General features: G+C 38.8%; 1 protein-coding gene and 1 non-coding gene across 3 annotated transcripts in view; one reads left to right on the top strand and one right to left on the bottom strand.

Moving 5' to 3' along the window:
• The window catches only part of EIF2B3 (eukaryotic translation initiation factor 2B subunit gamma), a 170,102-nt gene that overhangs the window by 136,807 nt on the left and 16,277 nt on the right, over positions 1–17,018 (bottom strand). The gene's annotated exons all lie outside the window — the stretch shown is intronic.
• On the top strand, positions 14,629–14,735 carry LOC115860537 (U6 spliceosomal RNA). The gene has a single exon (XR_004042478.1). It is a non-coding gene; the product is annotated as a U6 spliceosomal RNA (small nuclear RNA).

Below are 17,018 nucleotides of genomic sequence, written 5' to 3'. Positions count from 1 at the left end.
GGGATCAGAAACCCAGGCCAGACACGCACAGTAAATATGAAATATCTCCCTTGCAATCTTCAGAGCAAACGTTCTAGGTAGCTCCAAGGAAAATAAAATTTACATCCTCATATTTAGCTAATAAATTAACTCCCTACTTTAGAGTAGTCTCTAAGAACAGAAGCTAAGGTTCTGAAGTAAATTAACTAATTTCTCAAATGAACTCATTTATAAAGCTTTAGCCAATTTAATTATCCTCAAAAGTGCTCAACTGGCTACAGATAGAGATCTTGTGTGAATAATCAGCTGTTACTGCAAAGCAGGTCACTGTTGCTTTTCAATTTCTTTTTTTTTTTTAAATAAATTTATTTATTTATTTATGGCTGCGTTGGGTCTTCATTGCTGCGCATGGGCTTTTCTCTAGTTGCGGCGAGTGGGGGCTACTCTTTGTTGCGGTGTGCTGGCTTCTCTTGTTGCGGAGCACAGGCTCTAGGTGCACGGGCTTGCGGGCTCTAGAGCTCGTAGTTGTGTCACATGGTCTCAGTTGTTCCACGGCATGTGGGCTCTTCCCAGACCAGGGCTTGAACCTGTGTCCCCTGCACTGGCAGGCGGATTCCTAACCACAGAGCAACTAGGGAAGTCCCTCAATTTCATTTTTCATCTGCTTTTCTGTTCTCTCCCATTATTGTTCAACTTTTTAAAAAATGATCAAATTAACCTTAAATGGATATAATTCAGGCCGCCACCCAGAAAGACAAAAGAATACCAATTAAGTTATTTAATTGGCATGTTTTCTTCTTTAGTATATTTCAAAAAAATATATAGATTTGGGTATAAGTTTTAAAGGTATATGCTTAACACTGGGTGAGGCCTTCAGATCACACAATTTGGAGCTAAAAATACCCCCATATCTCAGTTTTGTAGTAATTCTTCAACAAAATCTACCAACATCATTCACAGAATGATTTAATCATTCACAGAATGATTAAATTTTCATGTTTTTTTCTGGAGCTATTCTACCTCCTTCACACAAGTAATATCTATCCCTCCTCATCACGCCACCATCACAAATTCCTATTCTTCCCACAATACTCAATTAGAAAGTGATATTCATAAAGCATTCCCTCTTCAATAAGCAGATCCAAGTAGTGTTTCCTGATACTCCTCTAGAGGGCGCATAGTACTCTCTAACTCTTTACCAGGTCCCTAACCCACTCCACTACTGCACTCTTGAATAAAAATTCAGTTTCCACTGAGATAAGTGCCATCTGACTGTACCTAGCAGACATGATCCTATTAATCCCTCGATTACTCAATGCACTTACCGAGACTTTGGCACCTAATGCACAGTCTTTCTTTCCACCTGAACTTTAGGTGAGTTATTCAACCTCTTTGAGCCCTACTTTTCTCAACTGTAAAATGGGGATAAAGATTCAGTTTCATATATACATATATCATATATATATATATTTTATATATATATATATACATATTCTTAAGATTCTTTTCCATTATGGGTTATTACAAGATATTGAAAAACACATAAGAAGAAAAAAATGATTCAGGAAGAGTACATTTTAGCTATTAGGGGTCTTTTGTGGTTCCATATGAATTTTAGGATTTTTTTTCTATTTCTGTAAAAAATGCCATTGGATCTTTGACAGAGATGGCATTGAATCTGTACGTTGCTTCGGGTAGTGTGGACATTTTAACAATATTAATTTTTCTAATCCATAAACATGGGATATCTTTCCAAATAACAAAAAAAACAGGGGGATAAAGATGGCATCTACCTCAGAGTATAGTTGGAAGATTAAATGAAACAATGCATATAAAGTGTTTAGCAGAGACTTCTGGTGTTGGAAAATGGACTAGGAACCCAAAAATGGTTATAAACACCTAAGAATTTTGGATAAGACAATAACAAAAAATTACTCCAAATGTATTCAAACTTACGAGAAAGAATAGGAAAATACCAAGTGCCAGGACTGAAGAAGGAAATGAAAACTAATTTGAAATCTTGGCTGCCCTAACTGGGGTTTTAAAGTGTTACATTGGGCCAAAAGATGTAGCCTGAAGCTGGTATGAAACCTGGGAGTTTGAACTGAGACCCTGCATAAATGGGACCTCAGTGAAAGGGTAAACTCTGGAGGAAAAAAAAAATCTACCTATAGCATAGCACAGGTAGTCATCAAAGACGTTTGTCTGTTTGGTCTTGGAACAAAAAATTCTGAAGAGAATATTTCTCACCTAGAATTCTATACAAAGATAAGTTATCATTCAAGAGTAAGGATGGAATAAAACATTTTCAAACATGCGAGTTCTCAAAATATTTAACTTCTATGCTCTCTTTAAAAAGCCAATAAGGACTGGGTTCCTTTGAAATGAGGGAGTAAACCAAGAAAGAGGAAAACGTGAGATCTAGGAACCAGGGTATCCAATATCTCATCCAATAGGAGAGAGAAGGGAATTCACAGAATGATGGTGAAGAGAAGTCCCAGGATGACAGATCTGCCGCAGGCTAGAGAGCAACCAGTAGAAATCTGAAGAGAGAATGGATGGCTTCCAGGAGGGTTGTCTCAAAGGAAAAACAAAAGTGATTGACAGAATACCTGATGTGTTTAAACATATTGATACATTTATGTTCCTTTTAAAGGATCTGAGGATGAATGAGCAATAGAAACAGAAAACTAAGCAACTTTAAAAGTGAGGCAATTAATAACTAAGAAAAACAAAACACTGCATTTTTTTTAAAAAGTAGGAGCTTGGAAGAATTGATAGAACTTTTCTTCTATATCTTGATTGTGGTGGTAGTTATACCACCACAGTACATTTATCAAAACTCAGTATAGGGACTTCCCTGGTGGTGCAGTGGTTAAGAATCCACCTGCCAATGCAGGGGACACGGGCTCGAGCCCTGGTCTGGGAAGATCCCACATGCCGCAGAGCAAGTAAGCCTGTGCGCCACAACTACTGAGCCTGCGCTCTAGAGACTGCGAGCCACAACTACTGAGCCCTTGTGCCACAACTACTGAAGCCTGTGCACCTAGAGCCTGTGCTCTGCAACGAGAGGCCACCACAATGAGAAGCTCGCACACCGCAACGAAGAGTAGCCCCGGCTCACCACAACTAGAGAGAGCCCGCGTGCAGCAATGAAGACCCAACGCAGCCAAAAATAAATAAATAAAATAAATAAATTTATTAAAAACAAAAAAAAAAACAAACAAAACAACTCAGTATACTACATGTACGCTACTATATAATAAGATAGATAACCAACAGGGACATACAGTGTAGCGCAGGGAACTCTACTTGGTATTCTGTGATATCCTATATGGTGGGTGGGGGAGTCTGAAGGGGAAAGGATATATGTGTGTGTGTGACTGGGTCACTTTTTTGTACACCTGAAGGTAACACAACATTATGGATCAACTATACTCAAATAAAATTTTTAAAAAATTAAAAAAAACTCAGTATACCAAAAAGGGTGAATTTTATGTATGTAACTTATACCTCCATAAACTTGATTTAAAAAAAAATCAAACTGTACAATTTAAAATGGGTGTATTTTATTGTATACAAATTATAACTCAATAAAGTTGATTTTTTAAAAAGGGAAATATAATACTCGTACACTATAAGGCTCAGCTATAAATAAGCCCTCATAATTGATTTAACAAAAATTATGATGCTACTATATTTGGGAGATTAGGAAAGGGGGAGCTTTCACAGAGAGGGACAAAGTGTTAAATGAGTCAAATCCTTACTTTCCATACTAGAAATTAAATAGATATTATCTAAAAATTAAAGAAAAGGACTTCCCTGGTGGCGCAGTGGTTAAGAATCCGCCTGCCAATGCAGGGGACACGGGTTCGAACCCTGTTCCGGGAAGATCCTACATTCCGTGGAGCAACGAAGCCTGTGCGCCACAACTACAGAGCCTGTGCTCTGGAGCCCTCGAACCACAAATACTGAGACCGTATGCTGCAACTACTGAAGCCTGCACGCCTAGAGCTTGTGCTCTGCAACGAGAGAAGCCAACGCAATGAGAAGCCCACACACCACAACAAAGAGTAGCGCCCACTAGCCGCAACTAGAGAAAGCCCGTGCGCAGCAACGAAGATCCAACACAGCCAAAAAAATAATAATAATTAATTAAATAATTAAAAAAATAAAAATAAAGAAAATAGTAGTATAAATATGATACTTAAAAATATTGAGGACAGGACTTCCCTGGTGGTGCGGTGGTTAAGAATTCACCTGCCAATGCAGGGGATACGGGTTCAAGCCCTGGTCTGGGAAGATCCCACATGCCACGGAGCAGCTAAGCCCGAGCGCCACAACTACTGAGCCTGTGCTCTAGAGCCCGTGAGCCACAACTACTGAAGCCCGCACGCCTAGAGCCTGTGCTCCACAACAAGAGAAGCCACCACAATGAGAAGCCCGTGCACAGCAAGGACAAGTAGCCCCCGCTGGCCCAACTAGAGAAAACCCGCACACAGCAATGAAGACCAAACACAGCCGAAAATAAATAAAGAAAATAAATAAATTTATTTTAAAAATATATATTAAGGACATTATCAGAAGGAAAAAAAGAAGCGTTGAAAGCAGTTGCTTCTGAAGAGCAAAAATAAGGAACGAGGAATGATAGTGCAGGAGACCCTTGTCCTTCACCCTAAGTCTTGTAGAACTATTTGATTCTTTAAGTTATATACGTATTATTTACATATACAGTATATATACTAACAGAAAGAGCATGAAAACACAATCTGGGAACAAATCTAACAAAAGATAAATAAGATTTTTATGAAGATTTTTACAAAACTTTGAGATATACTTAAAAAGACTGAAATAAACAGAGAGATTCTAAGTGAATTAGAGCCTGAAATGTGAGAAGCAAGACTAAACTTTTACATGAGATTATAAGAAAATATCTTTAAGACCTTAAAATAGGGAAGAATTTCTAAAGCAAGGCACAGAAATCACAAACCATAAAAGAAAAACTGAAAAATCAATTACAATAAAATTTAAAAGCTTCTATTTTTCCTAGAGCCCAGATTGTAGTCCATAAACACCATGTTCCACAAAAAGAAACCAGGGCTCTTTTTTTTTTTAACCACTTTTTTGAGGTATGACTGACATCATAATCAAAATCAAGGCTTTTTAAAGAAATGCCTGATTTCAGATCTGAATATAATGAAATATGAAGTATACATATGAAGTATTATTGCCAAAAAACTTGAAACTGAATCTAATCAACAGTTAGAGCCAAACTCCAGTTTACAAGAAAATACTGAAAAAGAGAAACAAGTTAGTCAGTGTTAACTGCAATATTATTTACAATTGCCAAGATATGGAACAACCTGTGTCCACTGACAGATGAATGGATAAAGAAAATGTGGTATATGAATACAATAGAATATTATTCAGCCATAAAAAAGAGTGAAATCTTGCCATGTGCAATAACATGGATGGACCTCAAAGTCATTATGCTAAGTGAAATAAGTCAAACAGAGAAAGACAAACACTATATGATCTCACTTATACACGGAATATTAAAACAACAACAACAAAGCCAAGCTCACAGATACAGAGAACAGACTAGTAGATGCCGGAGGTAAGGCGTGGGAGGTAGGTGAAATAGGTGAAGGGAGTCAAAAGGTACACACTTCTAGTTATAAAATAAGTAAGTCATGGAAATGCAATGTACAGCATGGTGACTAGTTAATGATACTGTACTGCACATTTTTTAAAGTTGCTACGAGAGTAGATCTTAAAAGTTCTCATCACGAGGAGAAAAAATTCTGTAACTACATATGGTGATGAATGTTAGCTAGACTTACTGTGGTGATCATTTCACAATATATACAAATATCAAATCATTGTAACTGTATACCTGAAACTAATATTGCATGTCAATTATATCTCAATAAAAAACTAAAACAAAATATCGATCAAAAATAAGTTAAATGACATCAATAGAAAGCAATCAGACATACTGGAGATGTGGGAGACGCTACAGGACAAATACTTGTTTTATTTGATAAGTCAATGGCATAAGAAAGAAAAAGAGTTGGAGGGGAGACTGTTCTAGAGTAAAAGAGACTAAAAAGGCATAACCAAATATAATGTGTGGACCTTTAAAAACAGTACCATTGCAATAACAACACTAGAAAGCATCTACTAGTAAATTCAACAAAAGATGTGTAAGACATTTTTATAGAAAATTATTAAACTTTATTTAAAAACACAAAAATAGCCTTAATAAAGAGAGACATATTATGTTCGAGGAATAGAAAGACTCAGTATTAAAAAATGCCAACTCTCCCAAATTAATCTGAAAATCACTGTAATTCCAATCAAATACTAAGATTTTTCACGGCTGATACTAAAATTCATATGTCAAAGGTGAAGAGTGGCCAAGACAACTTTAAAGAAAAATTATAATAAGGTGAGGTAGAGGGAAGTCATCCTACTAGACAGAATTTCTATAAAGCTATGGTAATTAAAACAATAGGATATCAGTGAAGGAAAAGACAACTATACTAGTGGAACAGAACAGAAAGCTTAGAAATAGTCCCATGTATATGTGGAGCTTGGTATAAATTGGGGAAGAAAAGATTACTCAATAAATTGTGCTGGGATAACCAACTCTTCATTTGGGAAAAAGATAAAAATAGATATCTATTTCATATCATATGCACATATAAATACTAATTTAAAAATCCAAATATGAAAAGCAAAATTGTAAAGTTTTAGATGGCAGGAGTCTATTTTTAATACTTTAAAAGTAAGACACAAAAAGCACCAACCATAAAGGAAAAGATTGATCTAGGTCACCACAAAAAAAAGCTAAGACTTCTGTATGACAAAAGGTACTATAAACAAAGAGAAAAGAGGGGTAACACTGGGGGGAAAGTTGCAACCCATATAATCAGCAAAGGATTAGTATACAGAGCGTAGAGAGTATATACTACAAATTAGCAAGGAAAAGACAAACAACCCAAACAAGAAGTGGGCAAATGATATGAACAGGAAATTCATTGAAAAGGAAAAGAGCCAATATACTTTGCAAAAAATTCTCAAGTAATCAAGAAAATGCAAAACTAAACCAACAGTGAGGGGAATTCCCTGGCGGTCCAGTGGTTAGCACTCAGTGCTCTCACTGCCAGGGGCCTGGGTTCAATCCCTGGTTGGGGAACTAAGATCCCACAAGCCGCGTATCATGGCCAAAAAACAAAAACGAAAACAAACAAAAAACCCCCAACACTGAGGTACCATTTCACACCCATCATATTACTAAAAACATAAAAATCTTAGAACATCAGTTGTTAGTGAAGACGGAGAAATCAGAACTCTTCATTTATACTACTGGTGGGAATGTAGACTAGTATGACTACTTTGGAGAACCATTTGCCAGTATCTAGTAAACTTGGAGATGCACATAACTTACAACCCACACATCACTTCAGGTGTCTACCTTCACAACAAGAGCACAAATAAACCGGTGCAAGGATGTTCATTGTAGCACTATACATAGTGAAAGAAATGAAAGCAAACTAGCTATCCCACAGAAGAAGAATGAATGTATAAACTCTCACCCAGGACTCAGATCCAATCTGGAGGGACTGGCTCTGGGAGGAAAGTTTGTGCCAAGATCATGCCAGAAAGAAAAGAAGGAAGAGCTTTGTCCATTAAGTCCTTAGCCAAATCTCATTCTTCCTAGCCTCAGTCTTCTCCTCTCTCCAGTGGGTACAAATGCTGACCTTGCCCATATCCTTGATCAATCCAAACATGTCTTCTCCATACCTAGACACCTGAGCAATGGTGAAAGGGGGAAAAAAAAAAAAGGAAATCCCCCCAATAACTGTGTTAACTGAAGTAACTATAAATTTATATTCTTCAACATCAGCTACACCCCTGATGTTGCCTAGACCTCCTTCTCAGTGTCTCTGGTCAGCTCTCTCCCATTTTCCAGTAGCAATTCTAAAGCTTCATTACTCACAAGTCCCAAACCCATCACCTTCCTCTTTCTACATTCTCAACAGACAACTATGCCTCCTACTTCATCAAAAATATAGAGGCCTCAGGAGTGAATTATTTTAATTCCTGCTCTCCTTCCTGATCTGCATTTGAGCCTTTTCTTCCCTCCTGTCCTCTCATTTCAGTGGAAGATGTAAGCCTTCTTCCTGCCCAAAACTGTACCTGAATTCCTTCTTGTCTCCTTGGGAACCTTATCCATCATTTATCTCCTTTCTTTTGTACTTCTCCACTGTCTCTTTTGCTCTCTTATAAAAATGTTCAAGTTGCTTCCATCCTAAACTAAAACACCCTCAAAGTATAAGAAACTAATAACATTGGCTAATAAGGAGAACTGGATGGCTGGTAGATAGGGAAGAAAGGAAAACATTTTCCATAAACTTTTTTATATTTTTTTAATTTTTTTTTTTTTTTTTTTTTTTTGCGGTACATGGGCCTCTCACTGCTGTGGCCTCTCCCGCCGCGGAGCACAGGCCCCGGACGTGCAGGTCCAGCGGCCATGGCCCACCAGCCCAGCCGCTCCGCGGCACGTGGGATCCTCCCGGACCCGGGCACGAACCCGAATCCCCTGCCTCGGCAGGCGGACTCTCAACCATTGCGCCACCAGGGAAGCCGTATATTTTTAAAATATTAGAACCACATGTATTAGTCATTATCTATTATTTTAAAACATCCATGATCATGAGTGTCTCTCTTTCAGAGGGTCCTCTTCTTCTAGCTGTCTATTAAGTATTGGTGTTTCCTAAGGCCCTCTGGACTCCGTCTTTTATTTACTCTACTTATTATTGTGAGAAAGATGGTTCACATTCATAGCTTCAGCTATCACTTATAAGCTGATGACTCTTAGACCTGTATCTCTAGCTCAGATCTTCTTCCTGAACTCTACATAAGTTTATCAACTACCTGCTAGATATCCTACTTGAATCTAATTCTTAACAGGTCTGAAGCCAAACTCTTATTTTTTTATCCATCAATCCATTCATTCAGTAATCATTCATTCATCCATTCAAAAATATTTAAATTTTGACCAGTAATAAGTGCCAAATTCTGTGCTGAGCACTGTAGATTCTACAGTGAAGGTAAGTTTCCAACCACCTAGATCCTTATGGCCTTTAATATTTAAAGTGGCTGGTTTAATCCTTTACTATCCTTCAGTTTCTCTCATCTGAAACAAGAAAATTGTTCCCTTGGACTCTAATTCTATCCCAATCTATCAAGAGATAGGAAGAGAGGGAAACAGATAACTAACAGGAATTACAATACAGTTTTATATAAAAAGTTATATAATAAGGATAAACACAGGGGTGCTTAGGGAACAATTAGATGGGGCAATTAATTTTAACTTGGAGGCTAAGGAAGGCTTCAGAGGCAATCAAAGTTTTAGCCAAATCCTGAAAGATGAGTAAGACATCTCTTGTGACCCATCTCGCATTCTGTGGGTCCATCTTTTTATTCCAGACATTTCTCTTGCATCAGCTATGTAACCTGACAGCATTTCACTTCGTGCACCAGTCATCTCTCATTTTCTGTCCTGAGATTTCCAGCAACCACCATGTGGGATACTTATGGGAACCCACTCAGCCATTCTGGCACACATACAAACCTTTAAGTGTGAGGAAATTTATACCCACGGGGCAACCTTTGACCAACGGGTAAAGGAAGCTAGTGAATAAATACTTCTCTTTTCCAAGTCTTGGGCAATTACTCTAAGGTACATTCCACATGGCCCCTGAGAAGGTCTCCAGAGCTAAGCTTCAGTTGCCCACAGTGGTAACCAAGTCCATAACACACACTTAGATTGCCCTTCCCTTTTTCCCTGTATCACTCTTTAAATCCCACTCCTGGGCTTCCCTGGTGGCGCAGTGGTTGAGAGTCTGCCTGCCGATGCAGGGGACACGGGTTCGTGTCCCGGTCCGGGAGGATCCCACATGCCGCGGAGCGGCCGGGCCCGTGAGCCATGGCTGCTGAGCCTGCGCATCCAGAGCCTGTGCTCCACAACGGGAGAGGCCACAACAGTGAGAGGTCCGCGTACCGAAAAAAAAAAAAAAAATCCCACTCCTCTTCCTTAGAATCACTTCTCAAAATAAACTACCCATACACATACCCTTATCTCAGGCTCTGCTTTTGGGGGGAAATCCAGGTTAAGGAAGATCAGGAATTAGTTATTTAGGTATGGATAGAGGGAATTGAACATGTTCCAGGTGGATGTACAAGTATCCAAATTTGTGGAATTGCAAAGGCAGAGTATATTTAGTAAGCTAAATGTAGTTACACATCATATTACCCCTATAAATTTATTCCTTGTCCTGCAGTCTCTAACTTTGTGAATGTCACCACCATCCGACCAGTTGCTCTTGCTAGAAACCTGGAAGTCACACTTGACCACTCCTTCTTTTCCTCCCACATCCAGTTAATTAGCCTTAAAGGTCTCCTAAATATTCTCCAATTTGTTCCCTTCTCTCTGTTACCACTGCCATTGACTTGGTTTTGTCCTTCCTCATTTCTTACCAGGCTACTGCAAGAGCCTTCCAGGGTCTCTCTAGCTCCCCTCAGTCATGCAATAATAGTTCTAAAATATCATCCTGTTAATGATCCTTCAAAGTATCCCTACAGGATAAAGTATACATTCTATTCTTACCTTTATCCCAGACTATATGGCACAGTATGGTAGTTAAGAGCATGGGCTTTGAAGTAAATGACTAAGGTTCAATTACTAACTCTTCCATTAAACTCTCCTAAGACAGTCCCCTTATCTATTCTCAGTAAGGTCTGAAGGGGCTGGTGTAGTCTTGGCCCTATGAATTCTCGAAATTAATGAACCAATACTCACTTTCAACATGAAGTCTTGCACTGAGGAGAAATCACTGGGAAAAGAATGCAAACTGGGCAGCACAGGGATAATCAGTGCAAAGGAAAGAGAAAGCCCAGATAAAATGGAGATAATGAAGCAGAGGAAAAAGATCTCAAAAGAGGGGGCTCTAGAACTATGAAGCTAGAAAAGCTATGCTGACACAGCCTTCCCTTCTAAAAATTTAGGAAAACTAATTTCAGGTTAAAATTAGTAATAGAAAAGGATTACAGTCAAATCCTATACAAGGTTATTGTTGAAAAATATAATAATAAAAGTTAGAATAACATCTCTACCATAAAAGCAGATGTCAGAAAGACATGCTCAAAAGACAGATTAAATTCATAGCCTAAGATTTCAAAATTATCTAAAATAAGAAAATGATAGAAAATGTGAAAGAACAACATAAATCTGAATTAGAAAAGTTAGAAATGAAATGACAGAACTCAAGAATGAATTAGAAGTAAAAGAAAAATATCATTTCAGAAATAACAGCTAAACTAGGAAGAACACAAGAATGAATAAAACACAACTCTTAATGCATTAAGGCAGGGGTCCTGGTCCATGGCCTGTTAGGAACCAGGCCGCACAGCAGGAGGTGAGCAGCGGGCGGGCAAGCGAGCGAGCGAAGCTTCATCTGTATTTATAGCTGCTCCCCATTGCTCGCATTACTGCCTGAGTGCCACCTCCTGTCAGATCAGCAGCAGCATTAGATTCTCATAGGAGCATAAACCCTACTGTGAACTGTGCATGCGAGGTATCTAGGTTGCATGCTCCTTATGAGAATCTAATGCCTGATGATCTGAGGTGGAACTGAAGTGGTGATGCTAACACTAGGGAGCACTGGGGAGCAGCTGCAAATACAGATTATCATTAGCAGAGAGGTTTGACTGCCCAGAGACCATAATAAATCAACTGCTTGCAGACTCATATCAAAACCCTACCAGTTGAACCTAGTTGCAGGGCAGGAATAAAGAGGTAGACATAGAAAATGGACTTGAGGACATGGGGTGGGAGGGCGAAGCTGGGGCGAAGTGAGAGCAGCATCAACATATATACACTACCGAATGTAAAACAGTTGGCTGGTGGGAAGCAGCAGCATAGCACAGGGAGATCAGCTCGGTGCTTTGTGATGATCTAGAGGGGTGAGATAGGGAGGGTGGGAGGGAGGCTCAAGAGGGAGGGGATATGGGGACATGTGTATGCACATGGCTGATTCACTTTGTTGTGCAACAGAAACTAACACAGTATTATGAAGCAACTATACTCCAATAAAGATCTATTAAAAAAATAGATAAATAACAAGGTCCTACTGTATAGCACAGGGAATTATACTCAATATCCTGTAATAAACCATAATGGAAAAGGGGAGGAAAAAAAAAAAACCCTATCAGTTAGTGGCAAGTGAAAACAAGCTCAGGGCTCCCATGATTCTGCATTACGGTGAGCTGTATAACTATTTCATTGTATAACACAGTGTAATAATAATAATAGAAATAAAGTACACAATAAATGTAATGTGCTTGAATCATCCTGAAACCACATCCCCCACCGCCCCACCCCTGGTCCATGGAAAAACTGTCTTCCACGAAACTGGTCCCTGGTGCCAAAAAGATTGGGGACCGCTGCCTTAAGGGAAACAGAATGTAAAAAAGGAAGAAAATCCTAAAAAAAAATTTTTTTTTAAGATAAAAAGGATTTGAGGCAAAGTAGCAGAAAGAGAATATAAGCAACAAAGATCCAGCATACACACAAGAGTCCCAAAGTCTAAAACCAAAGCAATGTAACAGAACGAATGCCTAAAACTGTAATTCTAAAAAACTTCTCTGAAGTAATAAAAAAGGCAGAAACTTCACAGGGAAAGGACATACTACATATCTAGAAAATAAAATTCAGAACATCAATGGGACATATTATGTAGTAAAACCACAAGATTTTAAAGAAAAATAAAAACTCCTTTGGGAGCCTAGATAAAAGGACCAATTCACTCATAAGGGAAAGAAAAGCAGATTTTCACTTGGACTGTTTTGACAGCAACACTTTACAATAGAAGATAATGAAAGAATTCGTTCAAGATATTTAAGGAAAAAATGTGAGTCAAGGATATTATATCCCCATAAATTGGCTTATGAATACAAAGGCTGCAGATAATCTGTTGAGCACTGATATCATGACCACTTCTTAAGGAACCTACTAGTAATAAGCTTCAGACAGCCAAATGACCAGAGAGACAAGGACTAGGGACTGGTGGTAATGATCATTAACAGCTGCTAACACCAAAAAAAGACAATTAGAAATGATTTGCCTCAAGACAGAAGACACCACCACCTACAAAAGCATCTTGCCAAAAAAATTCAAACTGGAATTCAATTTAGCCTCTAGGTCCAACTACCAATTAACAGAAAATACAGAGAGAGGAGTACTTTTGAAATGACACCACAGGGCTTCCCTGGTGGCGCAGTGGTTAAGATTCCACCTGCCAATGCAGGAGACACAGGTTTGAGCCCTGGTCCGGGAAGATCCCACATGCCTTGGAGCAGTTAAGCCTCTGCGCCACAACTACTGAGCCCACATGCCACAACTACTAAAGCCCACGTGCCTAGAGCCCGCGCTCTGCAACAAGAGAAGCCACCGCAATGAGAAGCCTGTGCACTGCAACGAAGAGCCGCCCCCACTCGCTGCAGCTAGAGAAAGCCCTGCGCAGCAACAGACACCCAACGCAGCCAAAAATAAATAAATAAATAAATAAGTAAATAAATGTATTAAAAAAAAAAAAAGATGACACCACAGGGTCACAATCAGCAAAAGCAGACTGTGGGAAACTCTACAAGAAAAATACCCAGTTCCTTCAACATATAAATTATAAGGGGAAAAAAAAAGAGAGATGGAGGGGAAATCTATATATTAAAAGAGATATTTTAATCAATTATAATGTGTATAAATAAATAAGTAAATAAATGTATTAAAAAAAAAAGATGACACCACAGGGTCACAATCAGCAAAATGCAGACTGTGGGAAACTCTACAAGAAAAATACCCAGTTCCTTCAACATATAAATTATAAGGGGAAAAAAAAAGAGAGATGGAGGGGAAATCTATATATTAAAAGAGATATTTTAATCAATTATAATGTGTAGTCCTTATTTGCTTCCTGATTTTAATAAACACACTAAAAAGATTTAAAAATTCTATTTATGAGGCAACTAGAAACTCATGTACTGATTGGATACTTGATGATACTAATGAATTATTATTATTTTATTTATTTATTTATTTTGCGGTACGCGGGCCTCTCACTGTTATGGCCTCTCCTGTTGCGGAGCACAGGCTCCGGACGCGCAGGATCAGCGGCCATGGCTCACGGGCCTAGCCGCTCCAGAGCATGTGGGATCTTCCCGGACCGGGACACGAACCCGCGTCCCCTGCATCCACAGGCAGACTCTCAACCACTGCGCCACCAGGGAAGCCCACTAATGAATTATTAATTTGTTTTTTTAGGTGGTATAATGGCATTATACTTTTATTTTTATTTTTTAAAAAGCCCTCATATAGCAATGTTCTGAAATATTTACAGATGAAATAACATGATGTCTGAGATTTCCTTCAAAAGAACATGAGAGGGAGCAAGTTGGGTGGGAATACAGATGAAATAAGATTTGCCATGGGTTGGTAACTGCTGAAGCTGGGTGACAGATATATAGGTAATGCTCCATGTACTTCTGTACATGTTTGAAATTTTCCATAATAAAAAGTTTTTAAAAGTGCTTGCTTCGGCAGCACATATACTGAAATTGGATCGAAACAGAGAAGATTAGTACGGCCCCTGCACAAGGATGACACGTAAATCCATGAAGCATTTCATATTAAAAAAAAAAAAGTTTAAAAAAATAACTGGTCCACAATTGGTATTTAATAAATAACAATTTTTTTTTTTTTTTTTGCGGTACGCGGGCCTCTCACTGTTGTGGCCTCTCCTGTTGCGGAGCACAGGCTCCGGACGCGCAGGCTCAGTGGCCATGGCTCACGGGCCTAGCTGCTCCGCGGCATGTGGGATCTTCCCGGACCGGGGCACAAACCCGTGTCCCCTGCATCGGCAGGCGGACTCTCAACCAATGCGCCACCAGGGAAGCCCCCTAAATAACAATTTTAATCATTATTATTAGTTGACTGAACAAATATTTGCCGAATGAATGAGTTCAGACATAGGTAAGACTGAATCATTCTTCAGCAAACAGGAAACACAATTATGAAGAAAATATAAAATCTAAGAACTTTTATATTATCAGCACCATTTATAATAATGGAGCTCACTCACCCAGGGCCTGGGAGAATGAATGAGCCAATAATCTCTCTTGATAAGTCAGGGAAAGAGGTTTGGGCAGCTGAAACAAAAAGTGAAAAGCCAGTAAATCAGCAAAATTGTGGGATGAGATAAGGCAAAATGAAGTAGAAAACAGTGCCAGAAGAATAAAACCAAATGAAATATGTTGAAAAAACATAACATAGCAGATATGATGTCCAGCTCCAATATTCTATAAGTACACACAACAGAAGTTTCCACATACAAGTAGGACTGCAATACATTTAGCAAATGCAAGGCAAATGACAAAGATGATAAACTAAAACAATAAAACATATTTTAAACAAGCCAAATAAAGCTAATATACTACTGTGGTCTTTCTCTGAGCAAAGCAGAAGCCACATGGGATAACCTCACAGTAAATTTGGGGAACTCAATCTGGAGGAAGTAGGTAAAGATAAAAGAACCAAAAGCAAATAAACTCGGAACTCTCAAAGGGAATATTCTTATCTTACCTAAAATCTTATTGAAAAAGAGTCTCCAAATGTTTAGGACGCTGCTTTGTGGGCACAGGGGAAGAGAAATAAATGGCTCAAAGTAGCACTGCTTTTAAACCATGGCACAGCCTGTGGGTACAACTTTCTCCCTTAACAAGGTACCTGTCATCCTTCAGCAAACACTAACAAACTGCCTCCTCAGGCTATCTCACTTTTTTAACTGTTTATACGTATTTCCATTGTGCTTCCTACAAGCTCACGTTGATCCCAATCAGACGGTTCTAAATTTTGGCTCAGGTTTTACTTTGTTCTTAATGGCTATTCAGGCATCTATTTATGTTCCTCCACAGGTTAGCTTTGCTGCTTTCTGTTCCAGGTTGGAATGCAAGTTGATGTGAAGCCAGGATTTCAGGTGCCATTGGTATAGGAGAAACCAAGTGGAGAGAGCAAAGAGAGCAGAGACTTGCTAGCCAAAGTCACAGCTTGAGAAGAAAGCTCAGAGGCAGGACTGTATATAAAGGATGCCGTGTAAATGATGTGAAAACAAAGGGGTAAGGGAAGAATAGAAATTATACTGTGCAGAATGACTTAATGAGGATTCTGATCCTAGGTATAAGGAGAAGCCCTAAAATAAGAAGTGATCAAAACCATAAGAAGAGGTAGTGACTTGGGAGTAAAATGTCCTTTTGGCAGTTACTTTACCGTTCATCTCATGCCCTCTCCTATTTATTAATAGTTGGCCCTATTATTTCTCAAGACTCTAAGAGTTATAGGAACTTATTTGCATGAAACTCCCAGGATCTCCAGTTCTAGGCTAGGGCAAAAATAACATTTCTAAGATTTATAGATTAGGGAACAGAGAGTTTAGTTTATACCTCCATACTAAATTGTTAGACAGTAACTAAAACAGCTCCTGGGAAGACCACTAAACACCCTTAGCTTCTTGGTAAACCTGGCATCTATCCCTGTGAAAGAACAGAGTTCTCATGACCTTAGTGAAATTCCCCGTATCTTCCCTAAAGAAAGAAGCAGCTGCACTAAAGAAAACAACACACCCAACATTATGGTATTAGAAATCCCCACTGTAATCAGAAGCACCAAAGCCTACTTGGGTAGAAGCAGAGAAAGACAAAAAGGAGGCCAAAAAGTGAAAGGAAATGCCTATATACATTGCACTGGAGGCCCTGGCCAGGGCAATAAGGCAATAAAAAGAAATAAAAGGCATTAAGATTAGAAAGGAAGATATATTATAATACTGTTTTTATTTGCAGGCAACATGATGATGTATATAGAAAATCCGAAAGAATCGACAATTTAAGAAAGTCACAGGGCACAAGGTCAATATGCAAAAAAA

The sequence above is a fragment of the Globicephala melas genome, chromosome 1, assembly GCF_963455315.2.
Source record: "Globicephala melas chromosome 1, mGloMel1.2, whole genome shotgun sequence".
Lineage (NCBI taxonomy): Eukaryota > Metazoa > Chordata > Mammalia > Artiodactyla > Delphinidae > Globicephala > Globicephala melas.
The sequence above is the reverse complement of the archived record's forward strand: the minus strand, read 5'-3'. Positions and strand labels throughout refer to the sequence as shown.